This window comes from Xenopus tropicalis, chromosome 8, assembly GCF_000004195.4.
Source record: "Xenopus tropicalis strain Nigerian chromosome 8, UCB_Xtro_10.0, whole genome shotgun sequence".
Classification (NCBI taxonomy): Eukaryota; Metazoa; Chordata; class Amphibia; order Anura; family Pipidae; genus Xenopus; species Xenopus tropicalis.
In genome coordinates, this window is record NC_030684.2 from 45747485 (window position 1) to 45760197 (window position 12713).

Here is a 12713-nt window from a genome sequence, read left to right on the forward strand (position 1 = left end):
ATTGTATGCAATCAATTAACATTTAGTAACTGCAATTTTATTTTAACAGTAGCAGCAACAAAACACATGTAATTGCAACAAATTAGTTCCAACTATTTGGAACTATTTTGCCACAAATATAGCACACCTGCGAGATATAAAGTGATATTTGTGCAAGTGAGCCATGTATGAAGTGGTTCCAAGGGGTTGGTATATGAAATTATAATTATTGACAATTGTGATCATAGTAAGTAGTGAAGCAACGTAGTGCCCTTACTAAATATGGAGGAAATACCTGCACTCCAGAGTTCCGCATGCCTACGCCGGATTCCCTTGCCAGCAAACGTGACGTCTCTGCCTCCATGCGTGGCGCCCCCGCCTACCTTTTGGAAGCGTCCAATGGCGGTGCGGGGCACTTTGTCCTTCCACCTCCCATAGTGTGTGCGTACCAATAGCGCTGTGCCGCCGCTCTGGCTTGCTGTAAGTGTTACCTGGCCGGGGCTGTCAGGCACTTACTGAGGTACGTTGTGTCAGTCACGGGAGGAGGCTATAGACTCAGGCGGCAATCACGAGGGCTACTCGGGACCCGGAGACGTCAGGAATACGTCCCAAGCACCGGAACTTCGCCAGGAACCCCGGGCAGTGCTGCTGGGAGCCGGCATGTTTCTCTACGTTAAACACAGACCTTGCCATTTCAGTGGGTTATTAAGGAAGCATTAGCTAATACCGGCGATACTGTAGCCTTGCTTAGACTGTAACAATACCTCGCTGCAATAGGAGCTGTTCTCAGGGGCTCATTGGGTCGGGTCGGCCGGTTTCTATGTATATGATGCATCGCTAAAGGAAACAGAGCCGGGGCCAGTGTGCTGGCAGGACACCCGCTTTTGGTAAGTACAGACAACCCTTGTGTAATAATAAAGGCCAAGTTAGCCTGGACTGGCTGTTAAACTATGGTTAACTTTATTACATTTCTTATTGCCTAATGCAGGATTTCCATTGTAACTCAGTATTGGGGAAATGTTAGTGTTGACACCCCAGTATGTTTTTGGACATTATTTAGGACCCCTTAGCTTTAGAGGAAAGACATTTAGCATGTATTGAGCTGCTGGGTGCAATGTTCCCACAAAGCTTTGAGCTTGCACACACATTCATGTTGATGCCAAAACACACAACAATATTTTTCGCAACAAGAGTTTTGTGAGAAAACGCAAACTTTTCTCATTCTGACCTGAGCACACTGTTTTTAAAAATGTGCGCACAAGTTTAAAATGTGTGTGCAAAATAATGTTTTTGCGTGCATAACCAAAAGTCAGCTTTTGGCCAACGACTGTTCTTTGAAATCCTTGTTGTCTGCACAGGTTCACTTTGTGTCTAAACCAGTGATCCCCAACCAGTGGCTCAGGGGCAACATGTTGCTCACCTCCCCCTTCAGTGTTGCTTCCAGTGGCCCCAAAGTAGGAAAACTTTGGGGATCCCTGGTTTAAACAAAAGTCACAGCTACAAAACCGCAGGTTACTACAGTAATGTTTAACGTCAAATTAAACTCATCATCCATTATCTTAATTAATGTCTCATTTTGTTTTATTACACTGTAGCTTAAGCTTAGAGACATGACACAAAAGAAAAGGGATATTATCATTATAAACAATAATTATTTTTTCTTTATTCTTTCTTTTATTTATAGGATCCATTATCTGAAAACCTATTATCCAGAAAGCTCCAAATTTGGGGAAGGCCAACTCCCATAGACACCATATTAATCAAATAATTCAGATTTTTAAAAATGGTTTCCTTTTTCTCTGTAATAATAAAACAGTACCTTGATCCTAACGTAGATATTATTTATTATTCGAGGCAAAACAATCCTATTAGGTTCATTCCATGTTTAAATGCTTTTTAGTAGACTTAAAGTATGCATTTTGGATAACAGGTCCGTACCTATCCTACATTAATTGTTAACTTGCTCCATTGAGCTGTAGAGATTTTGTATAAAGAGGGTCATTCATAGAGCAATTTGGTTGTTGACTTTGGAAGGACTGTCAACCATTGCTTCACATGAGAACAGCTGGAAATCTGTTTCATAAGAAAGCTCTGCAATCCCATAGGGTCTCGATTTTCCTGTTTACAGAGAGAACTCTGTCTGCTGATGTCTCATGTGGGTGTTTGTTGTGGGTTTGAGCAGCTTGTCCTGCGTCTCTTTAGACAGTTTAGACAAAAACAGAGCTAGGGGTTCAGTGCAGTTTTATGTTTATGATGAAACCATAAAGAAGCCAATCAACTCCATTTGCCTTAATGGGGTCCTCTCTAAAACTATTTTTTTTGCACAGTCAAAGAAAATGTATTGCTGGCTCAGGCCTCTAAACCAATATTGTTAGCCAGTTGATTAACAGGTCTGGAGGAGACCTGACTGTTACACTGTTTCCTGTCCCTGTCAAACCCAGGGACAGAAAAGGAAAAATAAAAAATACAGCTTTCAGTTGCTAGTCAGTTTAGGGCCATCTCCCATAGCAAATATTTGACATTTTTAGAAAAGATTTCCTTTTTCTCTGCAATTATAAAATATTACCCTTGTATTTGACCATGTTTTATTAGAAATACATTCTTTGCAGGAATGTATTAGCATTTTTATGTGCAAGGATATGATCATACAATTTCCAAGCCACTGTAATTCTGGTGGTCTTAGTCTACTTTCCTATATCTTGTTCCATAGCCATGCACCTTTCTGCCTGTTTGCATTATCTTGGGATAGGTGTCTTCTGGCCATAGGGTGGTCTCAAATGATGAGTCCCCTCAGCTGTAATTAGTATTTGTGGGGGATAGATCACCAAGTCAAACACCCATTTTACATGGGTATCGTAAGCGTAGCAATTTTATGATCCTAAACATGTAATTAAGAAGCCTGTTTTTTTTTTTTTAAATGTATGAATTAATTAATAGTAAAACATGGGGCTTGGAATATGCATCTACCAATCCCTTTTTGTGGGTTTTAAGATGCTTTGGTCAGATCAGCTGCACTTTTATTATAGTTTAGCTTTGGAGTGCTCCCGCAACATCCAGTGTGTTTTTAAAATAAAACAAACAGGCTCAATGGGAACAGCTTGGCACTAATGAAGTATCAATAACTTGGCAAATTTATTCATCTTTTCCCAGTTCTGGGATTGTATTGTAGTTACATGCAGCATTCACCATTGATGGCTCTAAAGATGGTCGTGGGCAGCATTTTTGGTACTTCCTCACAGCAAATAAAGCAGATCTGGTCCCAGCAACATACATTGATTCCCAGATTGGAGGTCCAGGTGTAACAGCAGCCATACATGGACTGAATTGTTATCAAAATTGTCATTTTGTGGGACAAGGGTAAAGACAGACGGTGCGATTAGTCACCACGTTTTTTTAAAAAAAAAAACTAGTCTTAGCGACTAATTACCCAGTCGTTGAAACTAATCACAGGGGCGCTACCTCCACTCTCAAACAATCAAGTCGTCATGAGCAAAGGTACCCGCGCGGCTACAAGTCATGATTAATTGTCACGATTAGATTTTTTAAATTGCTGCAATTAATCACCCCGTTTGTTTTTGCCCTAATAGCTACATTTGACATGCCTAGATATTGCCAAAAAGCATTGATTAGTTTATGTATTGCTATTAGGGATGCACCGAACCCACTTTTTTGGGTTCGGCCGAACCCCCAAACCCACCTAGCAGTATTCGGCCAAATCCTGAACCGAATCCGAATTCTAATTAGCATATGCTGATTAGGATGCACGCGGCAAAAAATTTTTTCACTGCCCATTTAACCTTTTTTGAATTCTAATCAGCATATGCTAATTTATGCTAATTAGGATTCAGTTCGTCCGGGACCGCAGATCCAGCCGAAACGGAATCCTTATAAAAAGCTGGGATTCGTGCATCCCTAATTGCTTTACTATGAATTAGTGGATCTGGTCAGAAATTCAATATACAAATACTCCATTTCCCCACCTACGTGTATCAACCTGCTACCAACAAGTCTCCTGTACAACTGCTCTGGGGTTAGGTGTGCAGTGCTTTTACCCACATTCTACTGCTTTAAGCCATGAGTCTTTATGCTATGGTAACCCTATAACCAAGATTGCTAGATCTCACTGGGGTGGAAACCTTTCTTTTGTTTTGCTGGACCTGAAGTCCAAATTTCACCTGGAGTGCGTCCCATTCAAACAATTTTGTTTTCCCACTATCTATATGATACTTTTCAGACTTATGTATAGTGTCCATAGTTTAGTTGCTATTTGGAAACGGTTGTTATCACCTACCATTATCCTAATGTCATGTTATAACCCCATAGTATTATGGTATGTGTTGTATGTGATGTTGTTTAGTCACTATGGGTATGGCAGGCAGAAAACAGACTCATGTTGGTTTTTATAGGTACAGTATAGCCACAGCAGGAATTGCCACCTAGGTTTGCTCATATTTTGTATATAGAAATACTGTAAAACAATATTAGCATAGGAACTCCTCTGTACGGAAGCAGAATGGAACACAAACATCAGAGAGTATAGTGGTCCTTTCTGTTATATATATATCTGCTGTTATCTGAAGCTGATTTTTATTCTATCCTGTAGCTACTGTGGACCTTACAATTGTGCAATAGGCCTCTCTGCCTTATCATGAGGACTTTGCCTGTGAAAAACAAGGAAGTTTGCTTAGGAAAATGTAATTGGCCAAAAGACATCAGTGTGACATACTGAATTTAAATTCCAATTCATATTAAAATATAGATTAGTATACATAAACAAGGATACCCTCTCCCTTTATCAAAGTGTGTTTTGGTTTCCTCAGCCAGCCAAGTAAGCTTTAGGAATAAAAAGTCATTATTTTGTTGAATTACAGCTTCTATTTATATGATTAATTGTCTGTTTCAGTCTCAACCATTGTGGTACATACTAAATGTATTTTCTCAGGCTGGGGCTAGCTTGCTTTTATATTGAGGACTAAATTAATTACTTGTGCCTGCTGTTACATTCACATAGAGCTCAAATAAAGTGGCAAATTTAAGTATGTTATAGTTTGTCTAGGTATAAAGGGTTGCATAAGGATTATATTTGCAGACACCTTGTAAGTACAGGTATGGGAAATATTATCCATATTTCTTGGGACCTGAGGTTTTTCAGATAAGAGATCTTTTCATAATTTGGATTACCATACCTTAAGCCTGCTAAAAACATTTAAACATTAAATAAATAAAATTAGGATTGCTTTGCCTCCAATATGAATTTATACAGCTTAGTTAGGATCATGTATCGGTTATAACTACAGAGAAGGCAATATTATAAAAAAAACTATTTGCTTGAAATGGACTTTATGGGAGATAGTTTTTTTTTTCATAATTTAGTGCTTTCTGGATAACGCATTCCCGGATAAGGCTATGTGTAATATATGCATGTAAAGAAAAAAGTTGACAGCTGCTAGTCCTCTAATTTGTTTATTACGGGGCTAATAAATATAGTGGTTATGGATTGTAGCGAAGGGGTAGAAATAACAGCACATACCAGCAGTGGTAGAGTTGGCATAGAAAAGGGCAGGGAGGGGTCAGCAAATTAGGATAGAAGGAAATGCAGGGGCAGTAGAAATAGATGATATGAAAGTGGCAGGGGCATTTCAGGGGTTTCTGCTGCCACCCCCCTTGCCCACCTCATGCTTACTTGTTTCATGTTGGGGCAGGTCTAGTGGGGGCTGCATCACTAGTGCAATTTTGCCCTCTGCACTAGCAGCAACAAATTGCTTTTTTTTTAAAAAACAGAAATTTGTCTCTTACAGTTACCTCCTGCCCCCTGTGTGGCCCACCACTTGTCTGGCTGCTGTGACTGCTTACTATTGTGTAAGCATTAAATGATATCAGTACTGAGATTTACTGGCCTCCCTGCATTAATCGCACCTCAAATTCAGACTGTAAAAACCCCTGTATTGATCACAGCTTTAAACTCCTGTATTGTTTACACCTGAACAATGTGTGCCATAGTCTGCCTGCCCTATGCTGCCTGTGCGTGCGCCATACTCTGCCTGCCCTATGCTGCCTGTGCGTGCGCCATACTCTGCCTGCCCTATGCTGCCTGTGTGTGCGCCATACTCTGCCTGCCCTATGCTATCTGTGTGTGCGCCATACTCTGCCTGCCCTATGCTGCCTGTGAGTGTCATTATATGGACCCTAAGGTGTGTAATTATGTGTTGAAGGTTGTTGTGCTATCCACAGGGGAGGCATATGGATTTAAAAGTATGTCTTAATTTGACAAAATAAACTTCTTTCACATATGAATGAAGGGGGGTATCACCACCAACCTTTGGGTTTTTGCTGCACTACCACCATTAATGTGGGTATGATCTTAAAAGCTCTTGTGATAACATGGGTGTGGTTTAAAGTGGGTGCATTTTAAAAAAGGGTAGTGGTCAAAACTGGCTTCCATTACTGGCCCTCTACCATGTAGGCCATAAAACATCCGGCCCTTGGTACCACAGAAGTTAGACAGCACTGATCTACACCAATGCAGCTCTTGGCCACAAAAATGTGGAAAATCTTGTTTTGCTGGTAATCTTGGTAACAAAATGTCAAGTTTTTTTCTCTGAAATACAGTTAATGGATGCTGCCCTCCAGGGCATTTTATTACTCATGAGAATGCCTAAAGGCAGCCATACAAGGACCAATCTGGAATGCTCTCTGACCAGTTGGCTCACAAGCCAGCATACTCTAAGACCCACTGGCCCATAAGCCAAAAAGTTGAAGAGCCTATGAGGGGTCTTATATGGTATGGCAACCTTTTCTATTGTTCCGATCCTTTAAGGCAGTGCTGTCCAACTTGGGTACCAAGGGCTGGAATTTTTCCGGCTTCTGTGGTGGAGGGCTGATAATGGAAGCTAGTTTTGACCACTCCCCCTTTTAAAACCACACCCACTTGAAACCACACCCATGTTATCGCATGACCATAGCCATATTAATGGTGGTAGTACAGCAAAAACCTGCCATACTCTGCCTTCCCTACTCTGCCTTCCCTACCCTGCCTGTGTGTGCCATACTCTGCCTGCCCTGCCCTGCCTGTGTGTGCCCTGCCCTGCCTGTGTGTGCCCTGCCCTGCCTGTGTGTGCCCTGCCCTGCCTGTGTGTGCCCTGCCCTGCCTGTGTGTGCCCTGCCCTGCCTGTGTGTGCCCTGCCCTGCCTGTGTGTGCCATACCGTGCCTGTGTGTGCCCTACCCTGCGTGTGCCATACTCTGCCTTCCCTACCCTGCCTGTATGAAGAACTCATTTATGAGTGCACTTCCTCCTATATCCTTTCCAAATGTTGAAATAGATCCAAACCACATATACACATATGTGGTACACATATAGTCAACCTATCAATGGCAATGGCAGCATATTTTTACTCTTTATAAGCTTAAGGCTAATGGCACACAGGGTGTTTTGACATCTGCTGCCATTCGATGCAAAACATTAGGGATGAAAACACCCCTGTCCATCTTTCACTGCCCATAATGTTTTTGAATGGAAAGCACCCTGTCTGGTGCACATGCAATGGTGACAGAGAGACTGGTGACAGTCCTTTCTATTCAATAACAGTATAAGGGTGACAAGGGCTCTATAGGACATCTTCATCTTTTCATTTGGTCTTCATTTTTATTGTTCTAAAATTATTCTTCTGGCTCTTTATAAGGTCCAAATAGGGTTCAATGGCCCAGCAGCCAAAAAACTTGCTCTGTGATGCTACCATTTTGTTATTGTTACTTATTATCTTTTATATTCAGACCTTATCATATTCCTCTTCCAACAGAACTGGACTGGGATTCAGAATAGGCCCTGGCATTTTAAGTACACAGAGGCCCAAACAGCCCCACATAGGCCCAATAAATATATTGCCAATCCACACCTATCTTCCAGTATCAGAACATAAAACCATCAACTCTGACTCCTTAGTTTATGGTACATGCTACTCCTGGTGATCAAAATTCTGGCAAAACCAGAGCCCTTTTTTTCAACAGAATTCCTCTAAATCCAAGTGTTTGGCTGAACAGAATCTGAACCCTTAAAATCATGTGACTTGCTCACATGAATAAGGAAAACACTTTTTTTCACACACACACACAATTCTTTTTGACCCTTGTTTACCCCTTTTTCAGGATTTGCAAAAACCTTTATGAAATCCCAAAATAGAGGAACGCTAATTTAAACCACTGCTAGATGTTAGAGGAAGCTGGAAGTTCTAAACTGGAGAGCTTCTGAACAAAAAGCTAAAAAAAACCCCACAAACAAATTAAAAAAAAAAAAAAAAAACAGTTGAAAAAAATTCTCAGGTATACAGGTATGGGATCCGTTATCTGGAAACTCGATATCCAGAAAGCTCCGAATTACGGAAAGCCTGTCTCTTATAGACTCCATTTTAATCAAATAATTCAGAATTTTAAAATTGATTTCCTTTTTCTCTTTAAAAAAACAGTGCTTTGTATTTGATCCCAGCTAAGATATAATTAATCCTTACTGGATGCAAAAAAATCCTATTGGGTTTAATTAATGTTTTGTTGAATTTTTAGTAGACTAAAGGTATGAAGATCCAAATTACGGATAGACCCCTTATCCGGAATACCCTTGGTTCCGAGCATTTTGGATAACAGGTCCTATACCTGTATTTTTTTGGCAGGAAAACTCTTTGGCTTAAATGCTTAAAGTCAGGGTTGGACTGGTCCGCCGGGACACCGGGAAAAATCCCGGTGGGCCCCGACCCTTACCTGTGCTCCCCCTGCCCGACCGCTCCTGCCCCGACACGTTAAATTACGCGCGTTCGGGGGAGGACGTCAGGTGAGGGGCCCTGCGAGGGGGGTCAGGGGGGCCCCCGAATGGGGGGGGGAGGAGGGAATTAGGGGACACGGCCGGCGGGGGCACCTGCAGGGCCCCTGGGGCGGAAGCCCTGGTGGGCCCTTCACCCCCCAGTCCGACCCTGCTTAAAGTTGCAGTAGCTAAAAATATATAAGTGGGGCAGATTTACTGTATTGTGGGAAAAAGGATATTCAAAAGTGCCCATGGCACTTTTACTGTACCAATATAAATGTACAGTAGTGACAGATCCTTGCTAATACCTTTGAAGCATGGGTTCTAATTGGTCGCCATGTTTGGCACCAGAGCTTGTTGGCAGCTTGGCTAGCAGGCAGTTAGTCACAGATAAGCAAGGGAAGATAACAACTTTGTTTGCTTTCTGTTTCATACCTTTTCGAAGGCCCTACAGAGGCGTGAGGTTGTACTTGTTTGTAGGAGGCGTGCAGATATTAATTTGTGCACCCTTTCCTTTTCTTCTGAATGCATTCAGTTTGGATACTGTGAAAACAGTGTATTCCTGGAAATCTCCATAAAGGTAAAAAAAAAGTGTGATATATTCTGGATAACAGGTCCCATTCCTGTATGTTATTATTTAGGTTGGTAATGGATGACCAGTGATATTTTTAACTGATACCCTGCTGTTTCTTATTAGTTACAAATAAGGTGAAAGAGTTAATTGTGAGAGTTATAACAAGCTATTGTTTCATTGCAACTTCCTGCTTTGTGGCACATGAAATATTTCAGGATCTAAACTTGTATTTTGAAGCCACAGCTTCCTAGAGGCTGCCTGCATTTATTCATTGACTTTTAGTTTTCTAAATTAATTGTCACATGCTTTATTTTATCTGAATTCACGTGCTTCTCACAATGCACCGCTAAGATTCCAGTTCAGTTTAGTGTCAGTCACAACATACAACTCTGTGTTATATTATTGTTACCCTGGAATCCAGAGACCCACTTACACTGTAGGTGTTTTCACTATCCTTACATGAACTAAGTTGTGTTTATCACTACAAGGTGTGGGGCCTGATATCCAGAATGATTGTGACATGGGGTTTTACAGATAAGAGGTCTTCTGTAATTTGGATAACCATGCTTTATGTCTACTACCCTTATTCCTGTATGAAGCAAGAGATTGTGTGTGTCCAAAAGTACAGTATCATGGGAGGGAAAGCAGGCCCATAATAAATAGATTTGTAAGATATACATCTTGGTGTGTTCAGTACAGTGGTGTGTTTGCACTTACATTCATTGAACATTAAATATTTGAAGTGGGTAAAAAGCTATTTCAGGTTCACCTTGAAAAATGTAGAAGTCATGCATGGTGCGAATTAGAGCTAAGTGAATAAAAAGCATTCGTTACATGCTAATTCCAAAAACAAAAAAAAAAAAATAATATTTTCAGCATCATTATCGTAACTGCTGGAATTTAATCAAGGATATATTTGTAGTGAAATATACCTTTGTTCTATTTGGCAGTTGTACCATAGACTCTTAATTACTTGGGTAATTAAAAGACTGTGTCACGTATGGACCGATTTGTCCGGGAACCAGTTTTCCATCCTGCTCTTTTATACAGAATATGTTGTAATCCATAATATTTCATTTATCAGTATCTTGGATAACCTGGCAAACCAGATCTGGGCAGATATAAATATAGCATAAACTGAAATCACTATAGAACTGCTATAAGGTACTACCACCAGTTGTGCCACCAATATGGAATTAGGCAACTTAGTTACCATCATTACTATACAAGGTACTGTTTTATTATTACAGAGAAAAAGGAAATAATGTGTAAAAAATAGAACTATTTGCTTAAAATGGACACTAATTTGTGTAGTGAAATGTGAACTGTCTAACGTGTCTGAAATAAATGTTGCATAAATAAAAATAGACTCTATTGGAGATTGCCTTCCCAAAATTTGGAGCTTTCTGGGTAACAGGTTTCATGATTAGGCATCCTATACCTGTTATAATCACCAGACACACTCTTACATTGGAATGGAGATCTCTAACAGAACAATATTCTCATCAAACTAAATCTGAGATCACATAACCACTATATGAATATTTTAAGGCTTCTTTTGTTTCCTTTTACATGTATGGGAACTGAGAGACATTCAAGGGGTGTAAATGTCCTCAAGAACTTTGTATTATTGCATCTTTTCTGAGAACTTTTTCATCATTGTTACTTTGCAGTAGTAGGCATTTATAATAATCTTGCACTGTCCCACACCATGTAGGAACACTGTCCTGTCTTGTTCTGGCAATTTGTGCTTCAGAATATCTGCTTGTCTGTCTGCCTGTCTATCTATCCTGGTTCAGACTCTCTCCTAGTGTCCTGTAGGCAAGCACACATTAACAAATTGTACCATAATTAGCCTACTGTTTAATATAAGGGGAAATATGGAATATGTCATTGGTTGTGGGAAGATGATCATCCATAGGACTCATTATCCAGAATGCTCGGGACCAAGGATATTCTGGATAAGGGGTCTTTCCGCAATTTGGATCTACATATCTTAAGTCTACAAAAAAATCAATAAAACATTAATTAAACCCAATAGAATTATTTTGCATCCAATAAGGATTAATTATATCTTAGTTGGGATCAAATACAATGTTCTGTTTTATTAATGCACAGAAAGAGGAAATCAATTTAAAAAATCTGAATTATTTGATTAAAATTGGGTCTATGGGAGACAGACTTAATGTAACTCAGCAGATTTCCAGATAACGGATCCCATACCTGTACCTGGTGACTACGCAGAGTAATCTGGATTCTCAACGGAGAGTAAAAATTCTGTTGTATCAATAATAAAGTTGGAGCAGAAAGCTCAGGTAGTTGTGATAAGTCACCGACATCACTGAGCCTTAAGCTGATTTATACCTGATGAATAGGAATGCATGTGCCCCATTTAATTTGTAGTACTCAAATTAGATATATAGGATTACATTTATGTAATGCTGCAGATGTCCTATAAAGCAAAGGGGCAGTTTCGCTAACATTTGTACCAGGTAGTCTTTTTCAACCGGTTTCCATTTTTTTAAATTTATTTCTTATTTATATTCTGCTTCTTTCTGTGAGACATCAGTTGTTTCATTATTCTTATTTTTTTATTGCTTATATTTCTATTCAGGGCCTTTACTATTAATATTACATTTTAAGATCATAACTGATTCTGATTTCGTAAGGCATTTAAGCCCTAGCAACTGGATAGGTTAAAACTTTTTTGAGGCCTGACATCTGTGCAACAGTGATGTAAACAATTCAAAAATGGCAAAAGATTTTTAAATTGGGCTAATTGGAGAATTATAATTTTACTTTACTTTTGAAATTCAACACGCCAACACGTCAACACGTTACTGCCTACACCATACTAAAATTACTAAGATGAACTACTCATTTAGATGTTTTCTTGACTTGCCAAACCAAATCGATTTGTCAAAATTAAACCAACTGCTGTGAGCACTAAACTCAACACCCTAATGTTGTGGTGCTTTAAAAGAAAGTGCATTGCATACAATTTAAGCAGTGCTTTTCTGTTGGCACTTTCTGAATCAGTGATTTTCCACATTACTACAGATTGCTAGTAAATAGGAAAATTATTTTTTCCAAGCACTACTACATTGGCTTGAAGTATTCTGATATTTTAAAAATCCTGTTCTCAGGAGAATATAGTTCTCATGATCTGAAATGCCTCTTTTTTTGGGAATGATTTGAATCCTTGAGTAAGTATGCCATTGTTGCATAGACTCCTAGATTTATTATATTGTTTTATTTACATTTAAATCACGGGTGCTAGACCTTTATAGCATAATGGCCAGTCAAGTAAATACTCCACATAGTTACACTCAAACTTCAAGGTCTTTCAGGGATCATAGAATCCTTTGCTA

The 12713-nt window shown here is 39.7% G+C and overlaps 1 protein-coding gene across 1 annotated transcript in view; it reads left to right on the plus strand.

The window, feature by feature from the left end:
- The first annotated feature begins 301 nt into the window (after positions 1-301).
- Positions 302-12713, plus strand: part of atp7a (ATPase copper transporting alpha) — a 45511-nt gene continuing 33099 nt past the window's right edge. The window contains 1 exon segment of the mRNA NM_001374597.1: positions 302-866. The gene's annotated coding sequence lies outside the window, so the exon portion shown is untranslated.